The following is a 7389-nucleotide window of genomic DNA, read 5'->3' as shown; positions in this document are numbered from 1 at the left end:
AAGGAAGGAAGGAAGGAAGGAAGGAAGGAAGGAAGGAAGGAAGGAAGGAAGGAAGGAAAAACAATAACAATAACAAAAACCCCAGTCTTTCCCCTAGAGTGTTTGGCCCAGAGAGGATGCTCACTGTATTATATTTATCATGGGTTCCTCACGTATTTCTTTCTGATTCCGCTTGACAGAAGACATTTATAATGTTTTACTCTTTGCATAAATACTTTTTAGCAGGACGGTGTTAGTTTGAGGCCTCGGAAGGCTTAATAAACATGTCTGAGAGGCGCTGTCTCCGCTGATTAATTACACTGTAGTTTTGCTGGAACATGGTCATTGGGTATTCTACCTCAGTGGTGAGGTAAGATGGCCATAAGCAGAGGAAGGTGGACAGCCTGTGGAAGCTGCTTAGGCAGGGAACATTATCCCTGGGAGTTCCCAGACGGAAACACAGCCCTGACACCTTGGTTCTAGCCAGTGAGCACGGTGTCAGACTTCTATCTTAGAGCGCTACAGGATTAACACAGGTGTATTCGTTTTTACTCATTGGCATGCCATGGCTTGATGGTTTACCACTGTACACATCCATTTGCCTGCTGAGTTACCCATCATGCTTTGGGGGTGCTTTTACTGTAAAAAAATATTTTACTTGGTGCTAGGAATATAGTGATGAAAAAATAACCAAAGTACCTGCTTCTTTGGAGCCTGGAGTGGTGGGAACCCAAGGCCTAAATCTAGTGTTGTAGCTTCCTGCTCTAGGAGGCATGCTGGCTTGAGAGAAAGTGAAGAATCGCCAAGCCAGGGGTTTACCAGGGGACGCAGACAAGAGTGTTGGACAAGGAGAACAGGGGATTTTAGACACAGAATAACTTGGGCGGTTTTTTTTTTTTTTATTTCTTTCCCTTCCATATTATCTGTTTAACTGTGGCTTTAAAACTTATTATTTAGTAAATGTGATAATTATGAATGTAATTATATTACCTGCCATTAGAGTGAGTAAGCCAATGCTTTCACATTTGGATGACAGGGTTGATTATTCTATTTATAAACCTTGCAGATTTTTAGCAGTACTTCCAAGCAGCCTTTGAAGAATGCTTGGTGCCATTTATGAGCTCAGCCCGGCATCTCAAGCACGTTTAAGGGAATGTACAGTTTTAATCTACCTCTTTTAAATGTGTCTGCCTTTCTAGCTGTAAGCAAAAGCATCCTATGCCATGGAGGCTGATAAATTGAGCTTATGAGGAAAAGTGGAAGCTTCATTAAATGAGTTTATTCTACTCTATATCACCATAAAACATCCCAAGTCTGAGTCAGTTCTCAATTTCATCGTCAAAGTGGATTTACAAAACTGTCACAAATAGGCATTACTTCTTAAATGTCAACTTGTGTCAAAAATATCCACTACATCAAAGTCCCTTCCTAACCCAAAATACTATTCCATGCTAGAGTTCTCTTTTCTCTTTTCCTTTTCTTTGGCTTTTCAAGACAGGGTTTCTCTGGGTAGCCCTGGCTGTCCCGGAACTCGCTCAGTAGACCAGGCCGGCCTTGAACTCACAGATCTGCCTGCCTCAGCCTGCTGGGACTAAAGGAGAAGACCACCACCCCCAGCTAGTTCTTTTCCAAGTCTTTTGCTGCTCTTAAAGCTAAGTCTTCTCGAAGAGCTGGTTGGCTGTACTGTTGACTTGGATTCGTCCCTTTTAACAGTTGTGATGTTGTAGCCAGGATTCTGCAAAAACAGGACTTTGGCTGTCAGTTGGACCCCTATAGATGCTGTCACCACTTGGGGCTGGAGGGTAGGCTGGGCGAATCCTGCCTTTGTTGGTATAACCTAGCAGGGACAGTTGACTCCAACAGCTGCAGTGAGTTCCTGTTAGCAGTTTTCCCACATTCTCAGAGCCTGCCTTAGCACCTCCCTGCAGACACACCAGCGCCCACTGGCCTGGGCTCCTCTGCAGAGTCTAAAGTCCAGCTCTCAGGGTTTCTCTCTAACCTGTGTGGTCTCAGCGATTCTCTTGTTTGCCTCATTATGAAGATGGCGGTTGATGCCTGCAGTTGCCACTTGTGTGAGCCCACCACATTCTCTCTTTGCTGTTTTAATTTCTCAAAGCCTGATAACAGCTTACATTAAACTCTGGGCTAACGTTAATAGATGTAGGTCAGTGAGATGGCACAGCAGTTAAGAGTTCTCACTTCTCTTTCAGGGGGTCCCAGAACACTCATGTCAGCGAGCTTCAGCCAACTGTTAACTCAAGCTCCAGGGAGATCTCATACCTTCTTCTGGCCTCAGTGAACATCCACCCACATGGTACACACACACACACACACACACACACACACACACACACACACACAAAAGAGAGAGAGAGAGAGAGAGAGAGAGAGAGAGAGAGAGAGAGAGAGAGATCAGTTAAATAACAGAAGTTTCTTCTATCCTCTCATTAGCTCCTGACTCAAGAACCAGGATTGAAAATACATTCCCTAGGGAATCCAATAGTGGTTCTGGGTAACCAGGGTAACTCACTTGGGTGTAGACAGAGATGAGACACTCACTCTACCTAAGGACCCTGTTATAGTCCTTATATAGTGACAGTTCTTGTTGAATTGCAGGTGACATTCCTGAAGCACAGGTGACTTCCATCTGCTCCTAAAAAACAACAGGTCCTATTTATGGCTTCTTAATTGTTGGCTTCATAGTTTAGAAATATTCTTGTAGGCCTTGCTCTGTGGAGGGCAACTCTTCAGAATGCCTTTCTCACAAGTCACTCATTAGGAAGGATTTTAATTTGTTTGGCTTCTCTGGGCTCAGTCTACTGCCCTTTGAAAAGAATTCTAGAGTCGGGCAGTGGTGGCACATGCCTTTAATCCCAGCACTTGGGAGGCAGAGGCAGGTGGATCTCTGAGTTTGAGGCCAGTCTGGTCTACAGAGTGAGTTCCAGGACAGCCAGGGCTACACAGAGAAACCCTGTCTCGAAAAACCAAAAAAAAAAAAGAAAAAAAATTCTAAAGCAATGTAAATAACTACTTTTGTTGATCTGTAGCCTGATTAGACCTCAAATTCCTAAATTCTTTCATATTCTCAAGATGACTGTATAGTGAGCTCCAGGACAGCCAAAGCTGCATAGTAAAACTCTGTCCCAAAATAAGTAAACAAACAAATTATAAATTGTGTATCTCTACAGATAGCATGCTATTATTTAACTCTTCCCTGACCACTTTTGTTTTTTTATCGACTTGTTGAGTACATTTATATTTAGTGTAATATTAATGTAGCTGTGTTTAACTCCAGAATCTTGTTTTGACCATGTTCCTTATCTTAGAGTGAGACACAATCCAGTGCTGATAATGTGTGCCAAAACCCCCAACCTTGGAAACAAAAAGAAAGATCAAAGAGGCTGGAGTCCAGTTTCCCATTCAAGAGTATATCCCTCAGTGATCCAACTTCCTTCTGCTAAATCTCACCTGCTAGTGGTTCCCTGGCTCTGAACAGATCTTTGGGCAAGTCAGCATTAGCCTTTGGGAGACACTTGGCTGACACATTAACCATAACACGCCCCAGGAATCGGCCAACAATTCAAGGGAGACCTTGTCCGTGGATTTTAATCAACCATCTCTTTCATTTTCGCTGCAGCCTTTTCCCAGTCCAGAACCTGCTGCTTCCTGCTGTCACCCCATAAGTTTGTTGGAGGCGGTGGTGGAGAACCAGGCTGAGTTCGTCTCACATTTGCTTTCATGAAGTGACCAGATCCTCTCAGATCCCACTTGGACTGATTTCTTCAAACATTTGCTTTATGTATATATTTTTTCATCACTATTTTTTTCATTATCTGGCAAAGAAACTAAGGAGCTAATGAGAGGATAAAGCCTTTCCCCCATGTAATGACTGAAAAGCCTTATGCTGGTTTATTTATTGAGCCCATCTCAAGATTGCTTAAGTAGGTAGGGAGTTGTTTTTTTTTTTTGGCAGACAAGTAGACAGAAAAGTAAAGAACATTATGGACAATGACAGAACTATCTGAGAATGACTTGATAGCAAACAAATGGAAAAATATATAGGATGGGAAAAATAACACTTATCACGAGAAACCTGTTGCCAATTAGAAGAATGCAAATTTCATAATGATAATTCAAAAGGAAGATATGAATCATAATACAGGAAATTAGCATTTATTAGTCATCAGCTATAGGTCAAGGGCCATTGTAAGTATTATACATTAGTTGTTTTGTATAGGTCCTCTGAGCAATTTCATGAAGTAAATTTTAGTATCTCAGTCTTACTAGATGAGCCAGTTAAAGCCCCGATTCCTGACATTACATAGCCAGACAAAGGTACAGACAAGGCACAATTCAAATCAGATTTTGTCTGAGTTTCTGTGCCTAAAGTCATAGTATCAAGACAATATGCTACTCCTGTGAAGACATGCAGGCCAATGGACCAGAACGAAGAGATGAGAAATCTCTGTATTTATAGTGAATTGTTTCTTCTTGATGTATTGCTTTTACAAATGTGCAAGGCATCCTTGTGGTGGTGGTTCACATCTTTTTTTTAAATTATTTTATTAGATATTTTCTTCATTTACATTTCAAATGGTATCCTGAATGTCCCCTATACCCTTCCCCCACCCTGCTCCCCTACCCACCCACTCCCACTTCTTGGCCCTGGCGTTCCCCTCTGTGATAAAAAACTGCATGGTACTGGTACAGCAACAGACAGGTAGATCAATGGAATAGAATTAAAGACCCAGAAATGAATCCATGCACCTATGGTCACTTGATCTTTGACAAGGAAGCTAAAACCATCCGGTGGTTCACATCTTTAATCCTAGCACTTGGGAGGCAAAGGCAGGCAGAAGCCAGCCTGGTTTACAGAAATTTCAGGACAGCCAGGGCTACACAGAGAAACCCTGTCTTCAAAAAAAAAAAAAAAAAAAAAAAAAACCAGAAACAAAAACCAAAAAACCTCCAAAAACAAACCAACAACGTTAGATTTCATTAAAATAATTAAAAAGAAACTCTACAGTTCAAAAAATCACCACCAAGACAACAGAGTGAAAAGAAATACTTGCAAGATATGTATCTATCAAGGGCTTGCCACAAGTCTTACAAAGAATTCTTAGAAAGCAGACCATGAATTCAATGGGTCAAAAGCAGGTGTGAATAAAAAGTTCATCCAAGAAGACATGTGAATGGCGGAAATGAAGATCGACTTGACTGGGTATGGGTGAACTGTGAATTTTAAACCGCAAGACACTACTTCATGCTTTATTAGAACAGCTGGCTGCAGCAAATAAGACAGACGGTAGCAAGCGTTGGCGAGGATGTGAGCTAATGGGAACCCTTGTCCACCTTTGGCCACAGTGTCAAATGGTACAGTTACTTTGTTGCGTTTGGCAGTTTCTCAGAAGTTTAAACTTAAGAGCTATAATACAACTTGGCAATTTTATTTCTAGGTTTCTACTTAAGAGAAATGAAAAAGTACACACACATACACACACACACACACACACACACCAATTGGTACACATACTGTGCAGCCAGGCTGACTTGAGGCTCACTGTGTGTTCACACATGATTTTTCTTCCTCATCCTTCTGGGTGCTGGGATGACAGACATATGCCATCATGTCTGACTTCATTTTAGTCAGTTTTAATCCTACAGTTCTGTGGCCTTAGGCAAACCACGTCTGTCGTCATGAATCCCCAGACAACCACTTCCAGAACACGCCAGAGCTTTGCTGTTCTCCCATCCAAATCTCCCTACCCGGGTTGCACCGACTCCGGTTGCCCCTCCTCTTAGTGGGTAGAAATCTACTTTCGGGAGGGATTCTCCATAATTCCTGTAAGTAGGATCCTGCAGTTTTCAGTTCTCATCTTTTTGTGACTGGTTCATTTTACTTAGCATGTCTTTACGATATCTCCATACTGTAGATTAAAAAAACAAACAAACAAAAAAAAACTTCGTCTTTGAGGCTGAAGGATATTTCATTGCATACATAATGTTCTATGCATCCAGTGTGGGAATTTGAACTTTTTTTTTTAAACCCCTTTTTGACTTGTGAATGATACTGTTATGATTGTTCGCATACAGACACCTGGGCATTGGAGAAATATATGAATATAGAACATACTTCAATAAAATTATTTTAGTCCAATGATTTGTTTTCAAATTTTAAAGATCACTAAATGAGATGCTATTACAAAGATGAAGGAATGAATGATAAATTTGTCCTGTGAAATGAATTTATTATCTCACTTTACAGTTAGATTAGTCAGTGGGAGAGTACAAGCTTGGCACGCATGAGGCACAGAGTTCAACGCGACACCAAAATAAGACTTTTTAAGATGATTTAATGACAAGACAAAGACAAAGCCTTGTTTTTAAAGAGAGGAAAACAGTCACAGAACAAGAATCAAAGGGGGTCTGGAGATATGGACCAGAGGTTAAGAGTACTGACTGCTCTTCCAAAGGTCCTGTGTTCAAATCCCAGAAACCACATGGAGGCTTACAACCACCCATAATGTGATCTGATGCCCTCTTCTGGGGTGTATGAAGAGAGCTACAGTGTACTTATATATAATAAATAAATAAACAAACAAACAAACGAACAAATAAATAAATAATCTGAAGAGGAGGAGGAGGAGGAGGAGGAGGAGGAGGAAGAAGAGGGGGAAAAAAAGGAGGAAGAGGAGGAGGAGGAGGAATCAAAGGGCATGCTGGAAATCCCACTCTATAAAAGATATCACTACACATTGATCTCATTTGAAATAAGGAACTGAAATACAGAAACTGCCAAGCTCCAGCATTCATTCCAGGCATAGATTTCATTTCTCATCTCCTCACGAGACTCCTCACACATGCACCTGCACATATATCGCCCCCACCCCTGATACACAGAGCAAGAGCAGAGTTGGGACATCTAGCCTGCTCGCTCATATCTCTTGATGACCATAGTGTTTAACTCCCTAGGTGGATATTGTGTCACAGAAAGCAGGGGATCGTGTTGATGTTTAAACAAAGTATTTGAATTTTTCAATTAAGAGCAAAGAATAGGATGTGAGAGCTTACTGAGCTTTTATAATAAACTTCTAAGAGACACTGCTAAGAATGACTAGTTTCGAAGGAAAAGATGAGAAGCCGCTTAAATAGTAGGAAGAAGTGACTGCCATGCTCCCACACACCCAAGGAGGTCAGACATAAACTGAATCTCCCTTAGTACCTCCTCTGCCTTAAGTTATTGGTTCTTGTTTTTTAATATAACTGCTCCAACCTGAATTCTCACCCAGAGGTGTGGAGGCTATTTTATAGTTGACTGTCTTTACACAACACACACACACACACATACACACACACACACACACACACACACACACACACAAAACCAGGCTGGAGTGGCACATATCTTTA

This window comes from Mus pahari, chromosome 3 (genome assembly GCF_900095145.1).
Source record: "Mus pahari chromosome 3, PAHARI_EIJ_v1.1, whole genome shotgun sequence".
In the NCBI taxonomy this organism is placed as follows: domain Eukaryota; kingdom Metazoa; phylum Chordata; class Mammalia; order Rodentia; family Muridae; genus Mus; species Mus pahari.
The sequence above is the reverse complement of the archived record's forward strand: the minus strand, read 5'-3'. Positions refer to the sequence as shown.